Source organism: Euprymna scolopes, chromosome 2, assembly GCF_053919585.1.
Source record: "Euprymna scolopes isolate OS-2025 chromosome 2, ASM5391958v1, whole genome shotgun sequence".
Classification (NCBI taxonomy): domain Eukaryota; kingdom Metazoa; phylum Mollusca; class Cephalopoda; order Sepiida; family Sepiolidae; genus Euprymna; species Euprymna scolopes.
The window spans coordinates 85,237,140-85,263,417 of record NC_136483.1 but is presented as its reverse complement, the minus strand read 5'-3'; the positions used below and the strand labels follow the sequence as shown (position 1 = coordinate 85,263,417).

Genomic DNA, 26,278 nt, shown 5'->3' with positions numbered 1-26,278 from the left:
ATCTTAAAAACTATGCATAGTGTAGAAACTATGCATAAACAGAATTCAGCGTAATAGTGAAATGAAGCCAATCATCTAATAAGAAACCATAAAAAAGTGACTAAGTAATTAATGCTCGTTCTTTAAAAAAAACTATGCAAATAGGTTAAGATTCACGTAAACACTCACATGTCCATGATTGAGTATATTAAAAAAGTTTGGTTTAATAATTTTTAAATAGAAAAAAATAGGCTTTTAATGTCAATGTTAGCTCTGATGAAATGTAGTTTCTGTATTTTTTTTTTTTTTTTTTTTTTTTTTTTTACAAAGGCATCACCACATTATCAAGGCCCAGAGGCCAGTCAAGGATAAGGGTTAAAGAGTGTACAGTAGAAATTGGTCAATATAGTAATCATTAGTAATGAAAATTTGGTAAATTTAATAACTTATATGGAACGGCTCATCAAGAACTTATTTACTTTAGACTTGAACACAATCATATTGTAGTCAGCCGGAAAGCAGGAAAACGGAAGACAATTCCACAGGCGTGCAGTTCTAAGAAAGAAGCTTTGTTCATGGAATCTACATTTAGGTTTAGGCACAGATAAAGAGTGGGGGAAATTATTGATAGTGTTTACAGCTAGACGAGTGTTTCTTGTGAAAGTTTGGCGAGGGGGGACCATAGATTGAAGCTCAGTTGAACACTTTCCATGAAAATAACGATACATCAGAGACAAACTCGCAACATCTCTTCTGTGAGATAGAGGTTGCAAGGAGGAGAAAAGGACATCTCTTACGAGGCTACGAAGTCTATTTTGAACTCTATCAAGGCAGGACAAGTCCTTTCTAGCAGCTCCTGCCCAGATGTGGCAACAGTATTCCATCCTTGGACGTACCTGGCTCTTATATAGATAGAGAATAGCATCAGCAGTGAGATATCTACTGGATCGATAGAAAGATCCCACCATTTTTCCAGCGGCCTTGGCAACAGATTTGATATATGTGTTCCATTTAAGATAAGATTATTTATGTTTAAATAAAACTTTTTTCAAATTTGGGTTTAGCTTAAGTAGGACAGCCTCTGGAGTGAATGTGGTATTGTGGTGACTGAGATGATTCTAGTTAAGAGTTGGATAGGCAATTTTAAGTATTTGTGACCAAGGATGGCCAACGTCACCTATTATCTCCAGACATTTGATTGGTTTTGTGTCTAATTTGTTCAATATGTAATATTTTCATATTTTGCAATGTCAGAACGAAAAAAAAAAACCCTCAACTTTATACATATATATATAGATAGAAAACCATTTGACCTGCAGCCACTGTGTTCTATAAATTTTTTTTTTTTTTGGGAGGTGGGGTAATTATTAATCGTTATTAGCGGAGACTGGAATAGGAATATTAGTTGTTGTGAGTTGGTGTAGGTTATTTTGAATTATTCAAACTGCTGTTCTCATCTTGAGTGTTATTTTAACAATATTTCTGTTGATGTAACCTTTGATCTTCTTCAGGTGCATCTTATCAAACTCGTTAATCTGCACAGAATTTTGAACGGAACACATTATTTAATCCATGAGGGTAGCACACTCTCGTTCCATCAGTCATAACTGGGTAAAAGTTCTAAGTAATTCACAATTGCATATTTTATATTACCTGCACTTAGGATTGAACCTGCAACCTCCAGAAGAGTTCCGTTTACAACTGAATTTTACCTAATACTTCATCCACTACACCACAGGTTGGAAGTTACGTTAGTCAAAACATTGTACGAATAACACTCAAAATGAAAACAGTTGTCCAGATAATTCAAATAATCGAAATTATGAATCCCCATCTCAAAATCTCAAAAACATTATACTATCTTTCATTAATCCACATCATCAATAATTTTTCTACTTCTACTTGAAACCTTTGCTTTGTTGACATATTTACTTCTTTAACCATGTCAACCCCATTATCAATAGCCTATAATGGCTTTGTGAGAAGGCACAGAGTCTTGTCAAAATACATATGGCCTTCAAGTGCATACTTTATCAAGGGCTTTACAATCTATCTATATGCATATAAAAGTGAACGTGTCTGTGTGTGTGTCTGTATGTACATTTCCTGATGCAATGACTATCAATTTTTAGTCTACAGACTCGAAATTTGATATACAGGGTACTGAGATTTGGGAAAATCTGTGATCGGTTTTCGGCCAGAAATTTGCCTGTTAAGGGGGTCAAAGTTCAACGATTTGACCTTGGATAACTCTACCAAACTCCTCCAACAATTTTGGGTCTAAATACTTGAAATTTTAGATATAGGTTCCTTGGACATGGATCTAACTTAATAACTTGATTTGAGCCGAAAACAATAAATGCTAAGGGGTCATAATAGGGGTCAAAGTTTAAAAAATTGACCTTTTTTTTTTTTTTTCTTTGCTCAACATACACCTCCAAACACCTGGGCAACGCCAGGCTGAAATGCTAGTTGTTTAAAAACATACCAATCAGTAGAGTTTGTTAGGAAACCTTTTGGGCAAATCTAAGATGGCATGATAGGACCTTTATTGCCAAGAACTCCTTAAACCATCACAGTAATCACATATTCAGTATACATCATCCTGGGTACTTCTGAACATACACAGACTCACCGTAGGGGAAACGCTGCCATCAAATCCTTCTCACTGCAACTGAACATCATGAGCAGATGATCTGACAACATGCAAAAAGTTACTGATTTCCAAATATATTTTGCAGCTAAAACAAATATGACTGCATGCTTTTTCATTTCTTGGATTAGCATCTTCTTTTGAACTGGGTTATATATCTGAAATAAAAAAAAAAATAATAATAGAAATAATTTGAGTGCATAAGGAACTAAAAACGATGTGTCCTCAAATAGCTGTTGCACCCTGCATATGATAGTATTTACCTCCCTCCAACCACAGGAAGATATGACACAAAGTCAGAAGGTGAGGATTAAAAAAGCCAGTACTCCAGAGGAAGAGAACTTTGGCCTACAAAAATGCCTGAGAAGCCCTGTCTGCGTTCCTCAGTAGGGCCACCTCAGACAATTAGTAATAAATTAACCCCTTCTCAAAGAGGGAAGGTAAAGCCTGGGAAGGTGATCCTCCTAGGACTGCACAGAACCAATAGAAAAAAAGGCTACATCTCAAAAAGGGAAGGTAAAGTTTGGAAAAGTGAACCTCCTCGGACTGCACAGAACTAACAGAAAAAAAGGCCACATCTCAAGTGACCAAGACTCTGTCGGACTGATTGTTGAGGATATATCCTCGACTTGGTATGATAATCTCTACTCCCTTTGCTCAAAGTCAGTTAAGCCTTATGATGACATCAAGGATTTATGGTAATTGCTAAAAGCCATCCATTCTTTATGACGTCATAAATGATGAATGTTAGTTGTCAAAAGTTGTTTTGTTTTTTTTATAATAATCATCAAGTGTGCAAGGTGAAATGCAAGCTAAATAAATTTTGATTTATTTCATCGATGTTCAACACAGTATTGAAATTATTTGGAAATTTCAATAGGTTTTCATATTAATAAATAATCAATACTGATCCGATAATGCTAACAGTCTGTGGACGTGTATGTCAGTTTGAAAGCAGCAGAAGCCTTAACTGCTGGTTGTTGCTGATCGATATAATACTAACAGTCTATACACATGTATAGTTGTTTGAAAGCAGTATCAGCTATCACTTGGAATTTCCAAAGATTTATTAAAACATTTTGAAGTACTGACCCAACAGTCACAAGTGGTCAAATATATAATAATAATAAATAATTAAAACGACCTCATTGTAAAAGATAAGCCCCATTTGATTAATATCCAGCCCTGATAGAGTTCAAAACCAGCTTCGAAACCTAGTAGGTGATGCCGTTTTTCTCTTTCCTGCAACCTCTTTTCTACAGAAGAGACGTTGCAAGCCTGTCTTTGCTCTATCGTTATTTTCATGGCAAGTGCTTAACTGAACTCCAATCTATGGTTCTCCCTTTCCAAACTTTCACAAAAACGCCAACTAGTTACAACTACTATAAAAGATTTCCACCACTATCTATACGTGCCTTAATCTAAATGCAGATTCCATGAAGAAAGCTTCTTTCCCAAAACTGCCTGCTTGTGGAACACTGTTCTGCTGGCCTGCTTTCCAGTTGAATACAAATCCAACGTAAACAAGTTCTTGTTAAGCTGTCCCCATAAATAATCAAATTCTACCCAATTTACACCATTAACGATTACTACAATACCACCTTACATTCATTAACCCTTATCCTCGAGTGGCCTTTGTGCCTTGATAAGTAGTAATTCCAAAGTAAAAAAAAAAAAAAAAAAGGAAGCTTAATTTAAAGGGATATTAAGCATTTCTATCCAATCTTGATTTGGCTCTGTTCTGATTCAAAGAAGTTGATTTTTCTGTTTAATTTTTTATGAATTTCGTAATGAAAGATCAAGTTCTATTTCTAAATTGCTGTATTCAGCCTTTACAGACATGATAACTATGTACCACTTCATTTGTCGTGTTATTATAGGTCTTTCATTGATAATTCTGAAATTTAAAAAATTATAAAGTCAAATAATATTCCTGCTTTAGTAAAAAAATAATGTATGTCCTCAAATACCTTATGCAATGTATATATTGAATGTATATAAACTTGCGATTTGATTATTTTAAAATTCAAATGACAACTTGCGATTTGATTATTTTAAAATTCAAATGACAACTTGTGATTTGATTATTTTAAAATTCAAATGACAACTCGCGATTTGATTATTTCAAAATTCAAATGAAAACTCGTGATTTTATTATTTTAAAATTCAAATGACAACTTGTGATTTGATTATTTTAAAATTCGAATGACAACTTGTGATTTGATTATTTTAAAATTCGAATGACAACTTGTGATTTGATTATTTTAAAATCCGAATGACAACTTGCGATTTGATTATTTTAAAATTCAAATGACAACTTGCGATTTGATTATTTTAAAATTCAAATGACAACTTGTGATTTGATTATTTTAAAATTCAAATGACAATTGTGATTTGATTATTTTTAAATTCAAATGACAACTTCCGGTTCAGTTTATGCACAAGTACATTTGCACATACAAAAAACTTAAATTACTTTGGAATAATTTCTTTAAAAAAAACAACAAAAAAACTCTGCACTGAATGTTAACATTTTTTTCTTTTGATAATTAAATAGATACAATTATTTAAAAAAAATAAATTGGTTGTTGTTTCTGTGAGAAGGACCTAGTAACTGCCATGCTGAGCAGTTTATTTAGTTATTTTATAATTATATATATACTTTTTTGCAAATAGAAATCATCAAAACAGGGGGGGTATATTAAGTAGGTTAGCTCATTGAGTAAACATGAAATTTAGATGAAAAGAACAAATTTAGAGAATAGACTCAATGAATGTATTTCACTCTTTTTTGGCCTTGTGTCACATCTCTATTTTTCATTTAAGAAAGAATTTTTACAAAAGGATAAATAAATTTTGTATATTGGTACAGTCGGGAAAACAAGGAGCATGGAGAAAATTCCAAAGACAAGCAGTTTTGGAATAGAAGCTATTAGAGTAGAAAGCTTCCCGGCATCTGGAGACTTTGAAATTGAAGGATTATGATTTTGCTGCTTGTCTGGTTGATCGGGGGCATTTATGTAAAGTGAGAACAAGTGCATTAAGTTCGTTGGAGCACATTCTGTTGAAGCATTTGTAAAACAACCACAGAAATGCAACATTGCAGTGATGGGACATGGCTGAAGTGTGGTAGACAGTGTGTGAAGTGAAAAACACTTCTTTGAACACTGTCCAAGAGGGAGAGACTAGTGGTTGGTCTACCAGCCCCAGATGTGGCAACAATATTCCATGCATGGATGAATAGTAGCTTTGTAGAAATATAGGATACTAGCGAGAGTGGGAAGTTTTCTAACCTGTTAGAGGGAGCAGCAGACTTATCAGTAGCTTTTATATATTTATTCCAATTTATGTTACCTGTGAATGTGAGATCAAGGCGTTTGAATGTTGGACTCTTTGAAAGGGGCTATCAGCCATGGCAGTCAGTGGTTGGAAAGGTTTTTTATAATTGTTAAAGGAAAGAAGTTTTGTCTTGGTAGCATTAAATGTCACCATCCATACATACTGCAGGTCATTTTCTAAGGATTTAGCCATTGCCTTGCTTATGTGTGCATTTGATTTACCTTTATGTCGAAAACAGAATGGTGTCATCAACAAATATACCCATCTCAGATGCGATTTCATCAGGGAAGTCGTTTATGAAAATCAGGATTGATTCCTGGGGCACAACTGCATTAATATGATGTTGTTTAGATGTTTGATCATCAAGAACAACCTGGATCTTTCTTTAAGTTAGGAAGGATCTGATTATATATCAAATATTCGTATAGTAATAATGTACCATTTATTATTATTATTTTTTTTAAATTTTAGCAAAGTGTGGAAGGAGAGCTATGGGGTAATAATTTTGTGTATCAGTTTTTTCACAAGAGTTCTTGAAAGCTGGTATCAAAGAGGCAATTTTCTATTTATTAGAAAAGAAGCAATACAATGAGAAAGGAGGGAGCAGCATTTTTTTTATTATTATTACTATAGCAAGGATAAGATTAGGTTGCAAGTGTTTTAGACGTTTCAAGGGTTTTTATGGTGGTCAGGATATGGGAAGAAAGGGGTGATGATTAGATCATCAAGTGTTGTTTCTGCTCATAGTAGGAAATTTGGGGGGGGGGAGTTGTTTGTGTAGCCCAAAGTGGAGCTTAAGGTGGACCACTAAGAAAGAAGTTCAGGCTTATCCATTGCCATGCAAGCAATAATGATAATGGGCAATTGTTGATTGCTTATTATTCACAACACTATTATAAATTCACAACACTATTATAAATTTTCCAGAAATCATGAGTTTCTAATTTCTGAAACTCAGTGTATTTTCTGCTCCTCTCAATATACCTACTTTTAGCTGCAACTATTACACTCTTGCAATCGTTTCTTGATTCATTGTTTTGAGTGTTCGCTTGTTCATCTCAAGTAGTGCACACTTTTTGGTTATCTTTACAATTACTGTCTCCACTCCACTTCCGGTTGTCCCTCTCCATATTAAGAATTTTTTTTTTTTTTAAATAATAATGTTATTATGCAGAAAAGGCTTTCTTAACATAGGGAAGTGGGGGGATGCTTTCTCTATCTATTCTGTACTTTCACCTAACAATTTAATAAAGAAAAGATACTAAAAAAAAAAAATCAATTAAAAATTAAAGAGTAACCGGTAGTAAAGTGGAGATAGTAATCGTAGCAATAACCCACTTTTCTTTTCTGAATTCCTATATCCTGGTTGAAGATTAAGATTCTGCTCCTTCTTTTTCCTGGGAGCCTATTATTGATGGAGATTAGGTATCTGTCTGTCTAAATCAGAAACTATACTATTACTTCTATCAATTGTTCAATATTTTAATGCTTTTTTGATTCAGGTTACAATATTATTTCAAACTAATCTACTTACTGTCTTTCAATGCTCAATTCATGAGTGTGAGTAGTGTAGTATCTGTCCAGTTATCATGAGATTATCTTCCCAGACATTACCTGCTCCTTTGCAGAGGTAGGGCAGTTTCTTTGTCATGATACCATACTCCCAGGCATTACCACCTCTTTAAAAGTAGTGTAGTGTACCTTAATCTCAGGCATTATCTCCTGCTTTGAAAAAGGGGAGTGTAGCATATGTTCATTCGTCATGATACTATCCTCCTAAGTATTACCTCCTCATTTTTTGGTAGGGAAATAATGTAGTATTTGTTCTGTACTTATGATACCATCCTTCCAAGGATAACTTGCTTTATTTTTTGTGAGGAGGGAGTAATGGTATACTAGCAAAAATATGAGACTTTCAGTCATGTACTTTTGCTAGTTATTAGTATTAGTTATTAGTATTATTAGTTATTAGTATTATTAGTTATTAGTATTATTAGTTATTAGTATTATTAGTTATTAGTATTAGTAGTTATTAATATTAGTTATTAGTGTAATTAGTATTAGTTAGTAGTTATTAGTATTATTAGTTATTAGTATTATTAGTATTTAGTTATTAGTATTATTAGTTATTAGTATTATTAGTAGTATTAGTTATTAGTATTAGTATTATTAGTATTAGTATTATTAGTATTAGTATTATTAGTATTATTAGTTATCAGTATTATTAGTTATTAGTATTATTAGTTATTGTTATTAGTATTATAAGTATTATTAGTTATTAGTTATTAGTATTAGTATTATTAGTATTTAGTTATTAGTATTATTAGTTGTATTAGTTATTAGTATTATTAGTTATTAATATTATTAGTAGTATTAGTTATTAGTATTATTAGTTATTAGTATTATTAGTAGTATTAGTTATTATTATTATTAGTTATTGTTATTAGTCATTAGTATTAGTTATTAGTATTATTAGTATTATTAGTTATTAGTATTTAGTTATTAGTATTATTAGTTATTAGTATTTTGTTATTAGTATTATTAGTATTAGTATTATTAGTTATTAGTATTATTAGTAGTATTAGTTATTAGTATTTAGTTATTAGTATTATTAGTATTATTAGTTATTAGTATTATTAGTTATTGTTATTAGTATTATAAGTATTATTAGTTATTAGTTATTAGTATTATTAGTTATTAGTATTATTAGTAGTATTAGTTATTAGTATTATTAGTTATTTTTATTAGTCATTAGTATTAGTTATTAGTATTATTATTAGTATTAGTTATTAATATTATTAGTTATTAGTATTAGTTATTAGTATTAGTAGTAGTATACTTTTACCCCACCTGCCTTTATGACACACCCAGCACAACAAGTGTGCTTCATGTTTAATTTAGTGCAAATCTGATCAATAGTTTTGAAGACTATAAGAAAAGGCTATTGTTTTTAATATTAGCAGCATTAGTAGCAAAGATTAATAGTAGAAATATTTTACCCATCCATGAGGACACACCCAGCATCTAAAGAATGTTTGGTTTGGCTGCTTATAACATATCAACACTTTTTGGGTCACCGTGGTGTGATAGTTTAAACAGGATACTGCTTGTATTATCCAAAAGTCATGAAATATAATGGCTGAATGGACCGAGAGTTGCATAGCTCCAATTGACACCACCTCAAACAAACACTTTTTAGCACACATAACTCTCTGGCAATAAATGATGTTAATGCTAGCACGTTTTAAATTAACTTATGAATGGGCGAATCATTCATCTATATATGGAGCTTAAAATGATAAAATATTTGTAATCGAGAAGTTGACAGTTCGAATCAGCTTCACTGCATCTTATATTTTAATATTTAATATTACAGTACATTTCATCATTTGCCATTGAAGACTTTTATACTAAGACTATATACACTACAGGTGATTCTTTCTCATTTACGTGAGTGTGTGTGAAGGGGGGGGGCGTCACCCATTACAGTTTTTTAATGCTGAAAGAGGACATTTTAGAAAATGCTTTTTGTGCTTATCCAATTTTACTCCAATATTAAAAATTATAATTGTACAAAAGTTTTATTATATACATACCTATTAGGTTAAAAAAAAAGGCTCTATGCTAAAATTTATGCAAATTATTATTTTTTTAAACAAGAAAAGATACATTTTGATGGCAAACAAATCTCATCCACTATTTTCTGTTTACATTAAAATTCACAGCCAAGGGACATAATTCAAACTTTAATTCACACAGTTATCATCATATGTTTGCCAATGAAATTTGATTTTACAGGGTAAAACGATAAAATTGTCACCAGAGAAAAGAGATGATTCCATTTCCGTTTGATAAAAACCAGTTTTTTTTGTTTTTTTTTGTTGCAGACCATCTACTAGTTGGCCAGTTGTGTACAAATCTTAAGAGTGATAGGAACCTTCTCTCATGTCTGAAAGTGAAACAATATTCAACGCACGAGATCGGAGATGTACCACTGTACTACTCATGATCTCTACTGATCCAAGTTATGACAACAAGACCATTGTCAGCACTCTCAAAATGCAAATCCAGACGGTTCAATGCTTGCGATCGCAGCCCAATAAAGTTTCTGGCCACAGTTATGGTCTTTGGTATGGTTTCAACTGAGGACCACATCATGCCACCTCACATCTTTGAAGCCTGCTTGAAAGTCAACACCAAAGTGTACCTGGATGTGCTGAAGAGTGTGGTGATCAACTGGTGCAATCAAGTTGCTGCTAATAGGCCCTGGGTGTGACAGCAGGAGTCAGCGTCGGCCCACAAGTCCAAAGAGACCCAGGCTTGGCTTCAGAAGGAGTGCTACGACTTTATACTCTTCTCTCACTGGCCTCCCCTCCTCCCCTGACCTGAACCCGCCAGACTAATTTGTTTGGTCATACATTGAGAACATCACCAAAATGACCTTCCACTACACCAAAGTTAGCCTGATCGGTGAGTATTCGCCAAGCTCCTGCTGGTGCTTGCAGTTCCGGACCCATATCTAGGCGGTGATTAAGGATGAAAGCGGCTACATTGAATAGATGTCAGCTCTACAACATAATCAAGTTATCTGAATTGATTTTTTCAATAAAAGTTTTAAAATAAAGCTATGGTGTTTTTTTCTTTAGGGTGACAAATTTATCATTTCACCCTATATTTCATAAAGAAATAAAATCAAATGTCATTGGTAAATGTAAATTATGTAAATTATGGTAAACATATTTCATAAAAAAATAAAATCACATTACATTGGTAAATGTATTATTATGATCACTGTGTATGAATTAAAGTTTGAATTATGTCCCTTGGCTGTGAATTTCAATGTAAATGTAAATAGTAGACAAAATATTTTGCCATTGCAAAATGTCTTTTCTTGTTTTAAAAACATACTTGGCGAATTTGTATAAAAATTATACAAATTCGCCAAGTATTTTTTTTTTTAATGTACCACCTTTTTTAAAACCTAACATGTAATAACATTTTTGTGCCATTTTGTTTTGTTTTCTTTTTTTTGTGTGCCATTTTGTTTTGTTTTCTTTTTACAAGCAGTTTTTAATATTGGGTTAACCCTTTATCGCCAAATTGTACTTTTAAAAAACACCTGCATAGGAAATATTTCTTACTCTTATGGCTTGTCAGCCCAACTAGTCTTCAAAGTACAGATCTATGTATGGTTCAAGAAATGAATGAGAGGTTTGCTTATGTTCGTGCGTAAGTTGCACACTAACTTCCGTCACGTGTAGTGTGCCACCTTGCAGCTACGATTTTGGTGATTCTCTCCTTTATCTCCTTTCCTTGAGTTAAGAAGAACATAAATTCATGATTAAAAAATTTATTTATTGCATAAAAACATTCTGCTGGTAAAGGGTTAAAACTGGAAAAATGCTAATATTCTTATTTTCAACTATTATAGGATTAATTTTTTTTTTGTAGGCATATACTTCGTAAATACATATTTTGTGTAAATGATATACTTAAAGAGGAATTATTTCAAATTAAATGAATTGACATTGTAATTCCTACAACTAAATTAAACACATCTTATTTATCAAACATCAGAAGGTATAGAAGATTTGAAAGTTTGTACAATGATGATATGAGTCCAAAAATATTTTACTTGAAATATTTTCAGCATGTGTTGAGCTCCTGCTGATAAGTCAGTATAAACAGTTGTGTGCATGTGTACTTATTACATGAGTTGTTTTAGGTAGTGCTTATTTGACGTGGAGTATGTGTACAGTGTTCAAACTGATATGTGTTATATTTCATTGTAGTGACAATTAGTTAATACTAGACTGCTGATAGTTTGTGTTATTTTATTATGATATTATGATACTATAGATTATCCATCCTCTTAGATGTAGTCTGGACCCACCAAGAAAGGATGGGGAAGTGAGATGAGGGAATGACAAGAGGCAGGCCAGTGAATCCACTGAACTTTCCAGACAGGATGGTACCCTAGGAGTTTGTAGTTAGTTTCTTGGTGTCCAGATAACAATAACCTAAGAAAAGAATGGAGGTGGCTAATTATAGTGGTCTGTTGGAGATGACTGAGAGGAAAACAGGGCATTTAGGATTTCTGGTCAAGAGTAAATATATTTGAGGAATGACTGTTGAGAGGAGTTTCAGGCAGATTGTTGAGAGAATCCGAGAGTCAATGACTCAGTACTGAACAAAAAACATTGATATTGGGGTCAACATGAGCGAACAACAGACAGTTGGGGGTCCTTAGCCATGATGGTATCACACACACACCACCTAGCACAACTAAGTTATGTGTACAATTTGTCTTGTGTTACCTATAATGAAGAGCTACCATTTAGATGATCATCGGACTACAGTAATGCTTTATTTACTTAAAAATCTTTTATACATAGGAGAAAAAAGGAGATAACTAAAAAAATTTTAATGTTTATGTTTGGAGAGAAATATTTATCATGTGACATTAATTAATCAACTACCTTATCTCTATATATAATATTTTGATTGCAGAAATTCCCTTCTGAACCAAAGTACCATAGATTTGCAACAACAGATGCCATATACAAATTTATTATGCCTAGACTATTAGCCACAATCTTATATAACTTGAAGGCATTTTAGACACATTTAGTCGTTATAATAAATTGCTATTGCATTCTAGGAACAATACCTTCACAATCACACCATCTTAAGAGGAAGTAGTTCCTATTTTTCCCTCTAAATATCAAGTCCTCCTACCACCACCAGTCAACACCGTGAGGAAATACACACTTTATACAGATATGGTGCTTTCACTCTTTGTAACTGGATCATAAACTCATAGACATACCATAATCTTCCCCATTTCCTCTTCAAAAATAATAATAACGGCTCCCTTGAAAAAATATGTCTTTTCTGATTGGCTGAGCACTGAACATCTTCACATTCAAGAATCCGATTCTTTTGAATAAACAAACACTTTCTAACATTCAAACATGGCATTACTTCTCCACATGTTCTTAAGCCAAAATTTCTTTTTATTTCACATTAAATACATCCTAGAGTTATACTTTTCTTATGCATTCATGATAACGTGCTGTTTTTTAGCATCATATTTACAAGTTCTTAATTATTAGATCAGGGTTAAGGTTTCGAATGAAGCAGATTTAATTTTTTTCCATCATATTTTCCCTTTTGGCAATGGTTTCAACCATTTGCTTGATTAAAAATTCGATAATATGTGTAAACACTTACTTTCTTAAGTGGTCTTATGATTTTAACAAGGACTGTATATATATATATATATATATATATATATATATATATATATATATATATATATATACACACACACATATATATAGGGAAAATATATTTATTCATATCAATCCTTTAATTTATAAAGTTCGATGTAACTACAGAGCATGTACAAATAAATGACAAAAAGTCTATATTCCAAATTTCAAGATGTTGTCCATCTTACCGTTTATTTCTTCAAACATGTTAAAATGTTCAGTGCTTGACAGCAACTGTTTCATAGCACAGAATCATTCATGCAATTATTATATCAATTTTTTAATTTATCCTGTCTTTAACTCATCAGAAGAAAAGGAACTCATCAATTTTAAAAGAACATAAGAAAATATTGCAACTTCATTTCCGATTTTCAGATTTTGTAATCATGCTGATATTCCTTTATTTTCTTTTAAAGTTGATCAGGTACTTTCTTCCGGGCAGAATAATTTCAAAAGTGGACATAATAATTGCATGAATGATTCTACACTACGAAACAGGTGCTGTCAAGAAGTGAATATTTTAGCAAGCTTAAAGAAATAAATGGTAAGATGAACAACATCTTTAAATTTAGAATATAGACCTTTTGTCTTATATATATATATATATATATATATATATATCATTTTATGGGTCACAAATCCAGTGAGTTCCTTTATTTTTTGGATGTCTATATATACTATACTATAATATAATATAAGTAAGAGTTTATTTTTCCAGGGAACACATATTTGTCTCTGATGGGTTGGTTGGTGAATTTCCACTATTCAGCAAAACACGTGTAAGTCATATTAACATGAATAAAATACTATGAGTCTGAAAGAAATGCATCTAGTTTTGAAATGATAACTAACAATATATCTACAACTATATAAAAGGAACTTTGTGTGTGTGTGTGTGTGTGTGTGTGTGTGTTTCATTCCCTATATTTTTGAAATTTTACACAAATATACTTTATGTGCCTAACAGTGTTCTTAGAAAGGTTTTGCATCAGATTATATTCGATAAGTATCAATAATCGATAATTGATAATCGAAAAAATACAACGAAAAAAAGACGGGCGATTTTGATTAAAGTTAACACCTTATTTTTAGTTTTATCGACGCACAAACAGAAAGGCCCAAAAGCAATAGTAAGTTCTTTGATATGACAGGAGCGTGTTCAAACTGAATTTTTCTGTTTAGAGCACAATTAAACCACGATACTTGACTTTTGCATTTTAAACTTTAATTTAAGCTATTATATAAAATAATTTTATAAAATTAACAGTCGGTTCTCTACAGTGCAATATAAACTGCAATGTATTTTGAACTAAATCACTGTGGGGAGGCACGTGGTGGGTCCCTAATTAGAGTAAGTAATTAATCGATTTGATTGAAATATGGAGATTTCACTGATTTTAATGATAATAAAATATGGGAGGGTGAAACCTTTGTTAATCCTTATTCAATACCGGGTAACTTCAGGTTACCCTGCTAATATATATATATATATATATATATATATATATATATATATATATATATATATAACATTAATCTATGAAACATGTTCATAGATTATTGTTTAATAAATAAAATCATATTTTCCAGTTCTCCAAGTTTGGAGATGCTAATAATCGTATTCAATTATCATAAAAAACAATCAACAAAAAATTATATATATATATATATATATATATATATATATATGTGTGTGTGTGTGTGTGTTAGTTATTATTATATGCTACATACACCAATGAAACACCTGTAAGAAGCTTGTGTAAAAATAAAATATAGTGATTTGCTTATGTCTATAAAAAAAAAAAATAATAATGAAATTATGATTGTTAACTGATATTTGTTTGGTTATCGGAATAAAAATCAGCAGTATATATATATATATATATATATATATATATATATATATATATTTCTATGGATTCTCCTGTCGATTCGACATATGAGGTCCTGCTACAATAACTCAGTTGTTCGGAAATCCACACAGATGATTTGTTTATAGTGGTGAAGGTTTTGTGTAGAACCAACCACACTTATTGGTATTACTGCTAATCTTTGTCAGTGCAGACAACTGCCACAAGACAGAGCATACTGTAGACCGTAGGTTTTTACATCAGAGTTTTCCTTCTCCTAAATGCATGTCTTAATGAAGACTGGGGGTGCATCTTTCCCAGTGAATTAATGCGCCCCCAGATACTGACCTGGAAATTTCTGCGACTCGGTGCAATAAATATAGTACCTAGCATTCTCAAATGGTCACTCATCTGGCCCTTGCCAGGCTCATCATTGCTTAACTGCGGTGATCTAGTGAGAACCGGTGTGTCAACATGATTGTGCCATATATATATATATATATATATATATATATATATGCCGCTCCCCATTAAACGGGCCCCAACTCTAATTAGGTCCTGTTTCCTAGTGTTTTGTCCGAATGAAATGACACTTTGGTCATAACTAGTTTATTATATTCAAAATATCACATCAAAACACTAGGGTCTTTGGCCTTTTTTTTTCTGTTCTACAGCATATGTTCTAGATGGCCTCCATTTAGCTTTTGTTTTTTTTGGGGTCACCCTGTATATATACTCCTATAAATTCGTTTGTCTTTTGTGTCTATTGATATTCATATTAAAACCCCTCTTTTCTATTAGTATTTATTTGCTTTCCCACAAAAGCAAAATGTGACACGAGGTCGTTTTTAAAGTGGGTTTAAACCAGCTCTCCAAATAAAAGGAAAAGGGGCGCTCTGGTTGGGTCCAAAAATAGTAATTGTTCCAGTGTAGCGGATTTCCCCTCCATTGACTGGGACAAATTACCTTAAGTGCAGCATCTGCAGAACAGATACTACACTTTGATCTTGGCCCAAAGGCCAAGAACAACAGTGTATTTATTTGCTCCCCCACCGAGCAAATTAAGCACAAGGCCGATTTTTTATGTGAGGAGTGAAGGGGAAATGGGGACCAACTCCCTGGGAAGTAGGGGAGCTGGATAGTGACATTGGTATGAAGGGGTTTTTCCTACATTGGTTAATAACTTATATGTGGGGTTGCCCCCACATATGGTCTTTGCTTGCAGTATCTGCCGGAACAGATTCTACACTTTGAGATATTACATTTTTTATTCAAAGGGAAAAAAAATACAACAGGGAAAATGAACAAAAAACTTACGCACAAGGCCAACTCAAAAAGAAGGGGGGATGGTGAGGTTGGTTGATCCATCTCGTCTCTATTGTAAATTTTAAAGATTTTTCTCTCAGCCAGCATCTTTTATCATGGTTACCCTTTTAAATTTGTATTTATGTGTGTGTGGTGGGAAGAGGGGGGGGTCCTACTTAAACCTAATTTTAAAACATTTTTTATTTATATCAAAAAATACAAAAAAGATAGCAATATTAATAAAATTTCATTTGTGTCGAGGGACATGGGAAAAAAAAAAAAGAAGAAAAACCCGGTTAGTAAGGTCCTCCCAACCCTATCTGAAATGCTAGACCACCTGTTTCACTCTGGTTTCTAAAGGAACCAGGGTTTTGCGGGCAGACTCTAAATGGAGGGGGGGTTGTGTCCTAAATAGGGGAGAAAAGAAAAAATTAGACTAGATACTACACTTTGATCCCGGCCCGAAGGCCAAGAACAACAGAAAAAAAGGCAAGCCATATTTCGATTTATTTAATGTATTTATTTGCTTCCCCACCAAAGCAAATTAGGCACAAGGCCGTTTTTAATGTGGGGTAAAAACCAGCTCCCCTAAAAGTAGGCAAAAAGGGGGTTTATGGTTTCCCCTCAATAGACTGGCATAAATTATCTTAAGTGCAGCATCTACAGAACAGAAACTACACTTTGATCCCGTCTCAAAGGCAAAGAACAACAAAAAAAAAGGCAAGGTATTTATTTGCTCCCCCACCAAGCAAATTAGGCACAAGACCAATTTTTAATGTGAGGAATCAAGGGTAAATAGGGGCGAACTCCCCGGAGATTAGGGGAGCTGGATAGTGACATTTGGTATGAAGGGTTGGTATTTATTTGCTACCCCACCGAGCAAATTAGGCACAAGGCCTATTTTTAATGTGAGGAGTGAACGGGAAATGGGAACCAGCTCCCCAGGGAGTACGGGAACTAGATAGTGACAATTGGTATGAAGGGTTTCCTCTACATTGACCAAGGTCTTATATGAGAGATTACCCCCACATATGGTCTTTGCTTGAACTATCTGCCGGAACAGATACAACACTTTGATCTCAGCCCGAAGGCCAAGAACAAAAGAAAAAAGGCAAACCTATTTTCTATTTATTGTATTTATTTGCTTCCCCACCAAAGCAAATTAGGCACAAGGCCTTTTTTAATGTGGGGTAAAAACCAGCTCCCCTAAAAGTAGACAAAAAGGAGGCACTCTGGTTATGAAATATAATAAGTGTCCCACTATAGATACATATATATACATATATATATATACATATAAATATATATACATATATATATGTATATGTAACCAAGTTATGGGGTTGATATGCCGTTGTAGAGAAAGAGCCCAAAAGAACGAAAAAATAGGACGATCAAATGACTCTTTGGTTAGAACAAACAAAGGAAAAAGACACTTGTAGTCTGTCTAAACTGTACGAACGAACTGACTAAACCAAGATGGCCGACTCCTATTTATATCACCACAAGCAAGGGAGGTAACCATGTAACTGAAGCAAGGGAGGTAACCAATGTCTACATTAACATTGCTGCTGTCCTCAAGTGAATAATTTATTTCTGATTTAACAAGTCCCTTAGAAGCTCAGACGAAGCTCCTGCCTTGGTCAAACAATCAGAGACCTGATCACAACCCTTGATCCATTCTATCTGTATCTCTCCTCTACTCTTCATTTCCTTCAGCCTTGCTACATCTATTCTCAATCGTCGATCGCTTACCAGATTGTTGGAATTCAATGTCTCCACAAGTGATGCATTATCTGTCTTGCAGAGAACGTCTGGCAATTTAGATAACTGAAATACCTCTTGTATCATAACCGCAGTCAAAACACCAGCATCAGCTCCCTCATTCAGAGCAAGAGTCTCTGAGGCCAATGAGCTTTTTGTCACTCTGTCCAATTTCTTTGACGCCCAACACATGGGGGCCATTTTGTCAGTACTTCCTCCAATAAAGACAACAAAACCACCCTGTGAAGATCCATCTTCCAGACTGGCATAAGAGGCATCAGTATAACACAAAATGTGTAAATCTGAGGGCTTTCCCAATTTTGGAAATGTTATAGAACCCTTCTTGGATTTCAATTTTGATAAGGCTTTATTCGCCTCAAATAAGGCTTTTACTTTGGGATGCTTTCCAGTGTTGCTCATTTTACACACATCAAAAGCTATATCAGGGCGTGTTTGAGTTGAAACCCACATCATCTGACCTGCAAGTCTCTTCAACTCATGCTTTTCTTCTTCATTCAGTTCATCATTTTTCCTCAGTATCCTCCCTTTGCTTATTTCTATTGGAGATATGGAAGATACATATAGATCTTGTTCTACAGTGATCCCATTTTCCTGTTGATTAACATTCAGTCCAACATATTTGAATGTTCCACTTTCATGAGATCCCACCTTAAATTTTTCTTTCAATGTTGCAATCACATCCCTTTCAAACTCTGTGTTTCCACAGAAAACAAAATCATCCACGTGCATAGCAAGAATTCCAGTCAAATTTCCTTTAATATCATGCCACAAAAACAATGCATTATCATAAGCACTTGCTACTCCTTTTAATTCAATCAAAGCCTGAGTAACTCTCTTGTACCATGCCCGTGGAGCATCATTCAATCCATAGATGCATCTTTTTAATTTCCACACTTGAGATTTAGGACAAACATCAGATGGTGGCCTCAGGTACACATCTCTCTCTAAAATACCACCTTGCAAAAAGGCTGAGGTAAAATCTATGGTCTGCAGCATCCAATTCTTTATTGATGCGGTTAGCATGACCATTCGCATAGCTTCACGGCTACATGTTGGGGAGTCCGTTTTCAGATTACTATTTTCTTCATAGCCTCGTGCTACAAGGCGAGCTTTCATTGTTTTCTGATTATCCTTGAATTTTTCAGTAATCACCCATCTTGTGGATATTGTTTTTTGACCTGTGTATGGCACACATTCAAATACTTCATAGGTGTTCATGTTTTTTATTTCTTTATGCTTGGCATCCATTACAGCTTTCGACTGCTCTTGTTCAGCGGTGAGCAGGACTACATTTTCCTGTTCAGTATATTGGGGCACTTCTCTCCAATGATCAATATGATTCCAGTTGATACAAACTTGATCCTCGTTTTCATCCTCAGGTTCTATATTGATCCAATGACTATATTTGCCAGTTGATTTAGGCTGTACTGACATAACCTTTCCTTTCTTCCTTGTTTTGATCAATGTTGCCGCTGAATACCTGGTAGCGGCATCAATGAGATGTAGTATCCACACCTCATTGTGGATGAACTCTTTCAAATCCATGCAAACTGTGTGATTAAATCTATTGCCAAGAGGCAATCCCACAACCGGTCGCAGTGGAGCTTTTTTAAATCTAAGGCAAATTTGACAGTTTTCACAAACCTCCTCAATCGCCTTTATAAATTCCTTGTCATTGAATTTGCCACTTTTTTTAACCAAGGAAACAAGTTTTTCCTTCGAGGCATGAGCAAACTGTCGATGAAGTTTTTCTGCTTTTTTTTTTTTTCTGTGAAAGAACACTGACCAAAATTCTGAACATGTAATACAATGTTCTTAGTACCACTATGATCCAACAACTTATTTGTTAAGGGGAGACAATAGTGCCCTGAAGTTGTGGTCTTTAGTTCAATACATTTATCAAAAATCCAGCACATATCTTTCCGGAAATCTAGCACTATTCCTGCTGTCTTCATTGATTTGTGACTTAATAGAAGAGGCAAGTCGTTTTTCACAATATCTGCTTCGATATAAACTCTTATACCTCCGAGTGTAACCGGAAATTTAGCAACTTTAATTGCTGTGACAGCCACTCCATCACCAAAACAAAAACTCCGGTCTGAGTTCGTATACTTCACTAGTTGCAGGTCACTTTCATTTAAAGTATCTAAATAAACATCAAGCCACACTTCGCCAGCCAGTGTGCGAGTACAAGCAGAATCCAAGACTGCCATTCCAAATGTTTCCTTTACAAGATTTGAGATTTTTTCATTTGTACTGTTCAAATAAATATTTTTTTGAATGAACAACGTAATGTGTATTTGTTCTGTCGCTTCCATAAACCTGGGCGTATTTCTAGGACACTCTCTAATTAGATGGTTCGGAGACTGACATTTGTAACACAACAACACGTTTCCACTTCGGTCACATGGATTAGATTGTCCTCGACGAAAACGCCTTTTGTTGTTACCCGGTTTAGAATAATTATAGTTGACGATTTCGGGCTCTGATTTCACTGCCGGTACATTTTCATCACGATAAATGTCACCAAATACTTTCTTTATCGATTCCTTCATGTTTTGATACGTCAAAACAGAACACGTTGTCCGCGCTAATTTTTCGTTCTCTTCCGATATGTTAACCGCGTTCAAAACAAGAAAAGCTTGCACTCCTTCCGGTAGAATAATGTAGAATTTTTTTAATCTTTGGTACAAAAACTCATAACGAACAAGAAAGTCATTTATACTGGTACCTGACGATCTTTTATAAGTGTAAAATTCCTTAAAAGTCATGTAAGCGCGCGTGTGTTCATCCTTTAAATATATGTCATCCAGTTTCTTTATTAAGATCTTCAAGCCATCTCGTCCGCCGATGTCACTTGTTGGCAATTCACGGACACATTCTCTAATATTCGGTGGTAGCGTCAAAAACACTGCTAGCCCTTTTTTTTCCTCAGAAAGATCCGTGAACAACGACCACATTTCAACGTCTTGTTTCCAGTTCTCGTAAACATCCTCCCCCTCCAACAATGGAGGTTGTTTGTTCGAAGTTGCCATATCCGATATCCGATCTGTCTAGTGCTACAGACAAGCTGTACAAAAAAAAAAATTTTTTTTTTTTTTTTTTTTTTTTTCGTTTTGTCGCACACAGAGGGATATCTCTGCTACCATTTGCTGAGACACTTGTAGTCTGTCTAAACTGTACGAACGAACTGACTAAACCAAGATGGCCGACTCCTATTTATATCACCACAAGCAAGGGAGGTAACCATGTAACTGAAGCAAGGGAGGTAACCAATGTCTACATTAACATATATATGTATATGTAACCAAGTTATGGGGTTGATATGCCGTTGTAGAGAAAGAGCCCAAAAGAACGAAAAAATAGGACGATCAAATGACTCTTTGGTTAGAACAAACAAAGGAAAAAGTATGTCAAGAGATACTTATTGTTGTAACGGTCAGAGTTTGGAGTGAGCTGGCTGTTTATTTTGAAACACAGAATTCGAGATGAAATGACAGGCGGTTGTTTATTTTAGAAAACAAGGTTTGAAAGCCGATGACAGGCAAGTTTTCTTGTTGTAAACAAATACAAACTCATGATGTTTAAAGGGCATTGATGGATATGTATATATTCCTCGAACACAGTAAAAAAAAGAAAAGAGAAAAAAAGGGGAGAAGAGAAGGAGAAGAGAGAATTCGATTTTTGGCGAATTCAGATGGTGTTAAAGTCGGGCAGAGAGGGCTTTTGACTTAAAACACGTATCTCCTATGGCCGAAAAACTTATCCGAACTCGAGTCACAAGCTACCGTTTTAAAATAGCTACAGCCAACTTCCTTCAAACTCTGAAATATTATTAGACCATTATTATTGTGAATAAACCCAAATTAATTTTAATTTCCTTTTTCACCACACTAAAATCCACGGCTTTCTTATCGGCGATGTTCGCCGGTAAGTGAGTACACAACGACAGGTCCAGAGTATAAATTTAGACGATCAATTGATAATTCTGTCACTACCCCATATCAGCAACATTAAAACGGCTAAGAATTATCACCGGCAGTGGTCACTGGAAGGACGAAAATAGTGAGCTGCAAACCGCCAGAGTGGGTCGTTTTCAGGCTGCCGTAATTGGAGTGGAAGAGTTCTGAGGTCGACGATCGTCTCAACCGACCGGCTGAAGGGGGTGACATTTGGTGGCCGTTGACCAAGGATTATCGAAATCAGGAAGAAGGTGTGTTAGCTAACCAGGCAGACGGATTCAAAACCAAACAAAAAAAAACAGGAGGTTTACTGTTTACAACAGGTGAGACCTCCCAACAAGCGAGTCAACAAAAGAAGTGCAGAACCAACAACATCTCAGCGATCAGGTAGGAAACCACCTTATTTTCGTTCTTATCACTTTCTTTTGCTTGTCGGTATTCATTTTTGGACTTCTTGTGGGCTTTTTCAAAGAGCGCTTATATTTTTTTTTGTTTTGTCTATTGTTATTTAATACGTAATCCGCTAGGACTACTACCATGACCAATGAAAACGGTAGATCTGTAGAGGAGTTAGGGCGTAGGATTGAAGAAGGGGGACGGCTAACCCCAAAACTTAACGTAACGGGATCCAGAGTCCCACTGTTCACAGGTTTGGCTGTGGAGTTGGGACCCTGGCTCAAAGCAATAGAGAAGAAAGGGCGCATCTATAACCTGTCGGATGCCGATATGATTTCACTGGCATACGACTATACCGAGGATGCTGCTTCAGAATGGATTGGAGAGTATTTGGATAAATACAAATCCCAAACCAACTGGAAGATGTTTGAAAATGACATCCAGCGGCACTTCGGCAGTCACTCGAGCCGAACGGAGGCAGCTCGAGCGCTGGTAGGTGTGAGGCAGAGGGGTGGTGAATCCATCGCTCACCTAGAGGGACGCATGAGCGTTCTCGCTAAGGTAGCTTACCCAGATCAAGATCGGAGAAATGATCCGGCTACCCAGGCCCAGCTGGCAGAGTTCTTCATGGACGTTTTGAGCAATTCCCTGTTGCGTGAGGACGTGGCAAGGGCACAGCCTAACACGTTGGAGGAGGCCTTTGCACAGGCTCGAAGAGCTGAAGCCCTTCTCCTGAGATTAGGAAAATTAGAGGAGAACCAGACAGCCTGGTTGAAGGTCTGCTACGGATGCGGTCGACGAGGACACATCCGAGCAAAGTGCCCTGAGCTTCATCAGAGTGGGGAAGAAGAAGCCTCGAATCCAGAACACTGGGACTTAAGGGGAGGGGGGGGAGACACATACCCCATCCCAACTTTAAGAGGGATCTAGTGTGCTTTGTTTGCCAGAAAGAAAGGCACAGGGCACATGAATGTAGGAATAGGGATGGAAAGAATCCACCCGGACCCAAATTAAAACTCACGTCCCCTAAGAAGATTCCAACAAGGAAATCTTTAAACTAGTTAGGGTTGCCCCAATAGCGAAAGGGCGGGTGACCCCTAGGAGAGATAAGAATGTCCGGAAAAGCATAGATGGGGCTTTAAAATTAAAATGCTACAATTGCGGAAAAGAGGGGCACTATAGTTACCAGTACAGAGACGGGGTGCACTGTTTCAACTGTGGCCGCCCGGGACATCCAAAGAGGGCCTGCATGCTGAGGCCTAAGTGTTTTAAGTGCGGCAGTGAAGAACACTTAATTCAAAGTTGCAAGGCGAAAGAGTTCGTACGGTGTGACGAGTGTAAGGAAAGAGGGCACACAGCAACTAGCTGTCCACTAAGGAAGAAGGAGACATGCCAGGGGTTTGGGAAGAGCGGGCATTTGTGGGACAGTTGTAGAAAGAGGAAAAGTAAGCTTAAGAATCCTTCGAATAAGGATAGAGATGGGATTAGGGCAGCACAGAAAAAACGTAACAAAAGAGTCAATGATGGAAGGGTCAAGAAAACATATGACGTTGGTGACCCAGTATACTACAGAGCACAGGTTAGAAAAGGAAAATTAGATCCTAGATGGAAACCGTACTATAGGATAGTAAAACAAACGGGACCAGTGACATATAAAATATGGGATCAACTGACGAATAGAACGAAGAGGGTTCACGCGTCAGACATCTGTGAAGCCAATATTAGGGAGTGGAAAATGCCTAATATACAGACAGATAGACCTGTAAGGAAAGCCACCCTGATAAATCCGGAAGGAGATTGGGAAGATACGGATAGGTGGGCTAATGAGGTAGCGGATGAACAGAAGTTAGAGTTAGAATTTGAGGTAGAGAATACCGACTCGCTACCAGAGATAACAACTACGCCTCCAGATTCGGAAGGTTGGGAATCTGAAGATGATATTCCACTATCGGTACTGAGAGATAAAGAGGCTGGTAATGAGAATAGGGCTGAAGAATCAGAGAGCAATGCGATTCCGTCGACACAGCCCCCAGAGGTAATAGGCGATGTTAGGGGACCTAGACTTTTGTGAAGCAGTGTAAGACGACCTATCAATGTTATCTCTAAAATGGGGAAAGTTACAAATAGCGATGAAGAGGATAAGGAAGACGAAGAGGATGAAACTGATTCTTTCGTTAAGTTATTTATGGAACTGGAATTGAGTGACTAAAAATAAAATGGAACAAATAGTAAAGGAACGTTACTATGTGTATTTGTAGGATGCGGCGTCTAATAATGATGATGGCGGTGATGGTTGGATTGACAGTAGCGTTACACCACACACACAGTACGGTATTTAAGAAGACCAGCGAGGTAACGATTACTCATTCTAAGTGGATCCTGACGTTCGTCATTGATCTGAGAGCGTATCGGAAGGTTCAAATGGAACTAGAAGACGAAGTTAACTTAGCAGCGCACTTAAAGCTGCAGATGCAAAAAAAATCAATCAAAACTTGGGATAAATTCTAATCCAGCATTATTTGTATCACTAGGAGGACGGTTAGATAAGATGAAACAAAGACTCCGATACATTGGAGGATATTTTAGGGATATTGGATTGCTAGCAGCAGATGGGACCCAAAAACGAGTTAGAAAGAGATCTATACTTCCTTTCGTAGGTAAAGCACTACACGTATTATTCGGGACCGTATCGGAGAGTGACACAGAAGTATTAGAAAGGCATATAAGCAGTTTAGAGGAAAATCAACAGAAGATAAAGCACATCATAGAGGAAAGCTTATCAATAGTGAACGTTACTAGATACGAACTGACAAAACATAGACAAAGAATAAACTGGCTATCCCATACAGTCGCCAGCCTAAACGAAAGTTTGACTTTTATGGCTAGAAGAATAAGTATGGTAGAGGCTGTAACTAAGCAAATACTGGAACTGATGACGATGACAAACCAACTCAACTCATCAATTCAGTTATTGACAGTGGCAATGGAACATGTTAGGACACAATTAGATTTACTTTCATTAGTGCACATGTCACCGAGCATCATACCCTCCAAGACTTAAAAACAATACTTGGGATGCTTCAGGCAGACTTGCCACATACTTTACGCTTACCAGTAGATCCAAAGAAGAGTCTATGGGAATATTATAAAACCTTGAGTTGTGCTACGATGTTACAAAATGATAAGATTTACGTAATGGTTGAGTTACCTTTATTGGATAGAAATAGCGACTTCGAAGTATTTAACGTAATTAATTTACCGATACCATTTCCTACTAATGTCACTGAGAGGAGAGCAGTAGCAAGGTACAAAGTGGAAACCGAAGGAATAGCTTTTAACCCAGCCCGAACCAAATTCATAGTGTTGTCACCTAGCGAAGCACTAGCGTGTAGCATGAATGCACTAAGAGTTTGTGCAGTAGAAAGTCCCATCTATGCAACTAACGGACACAAGTTATGCGTAGTTCAATTATTTCAAGGTAATGAGGAGGGGATCGATAAATATTGTGGAGCAGAGGTGTCAATTGATATACTAACCCCCCAAGCTATACATCTATCTGATGATGTTTGGGCAGTTGCCTCAACTAGTGAACGGAAGTTGTCGAAAGTCTGTAAGGGACGGCAACAAGGGGAAATACTTATTCATCCACCTATGACCATTATAGATCTACCTATGAGTTGCGCAGCGTTTGGCCCAACTCTAGAGATCTTGCCGTCCTACATATTTAAAGAGAAG

General features: G+C 35.5%; 1 protein-coding gene across 2 annotated transcripts in view; it reads right to left on the bottom strand.

The window, feature by feature from the left end:
• The window catches only part of LOC145293230 (centrosomal protein of 89 kDa-like), a 146,647-nt gene that overhangs the window by 116,215 nt on the left and 4,154 nt on the right, over positions 1-26,278 (bottom strand). Inside the window, exon 1 of one of the 2 annotated variants that reach the window (XM_080139809.1) lies at positions 2,615-2,790. The exons of the other annotated variant lie outside the window; for it this stretch is intronic. The gene's annotated coding sequence lies outside the window, so the exon portion shown is untranslated. Of the gene's footprint in view, positions 1-2,614; positions 2,791-26,278 lie in introns of those variants that run through there. 2 annotated transcript variants of the gene reach the window in all.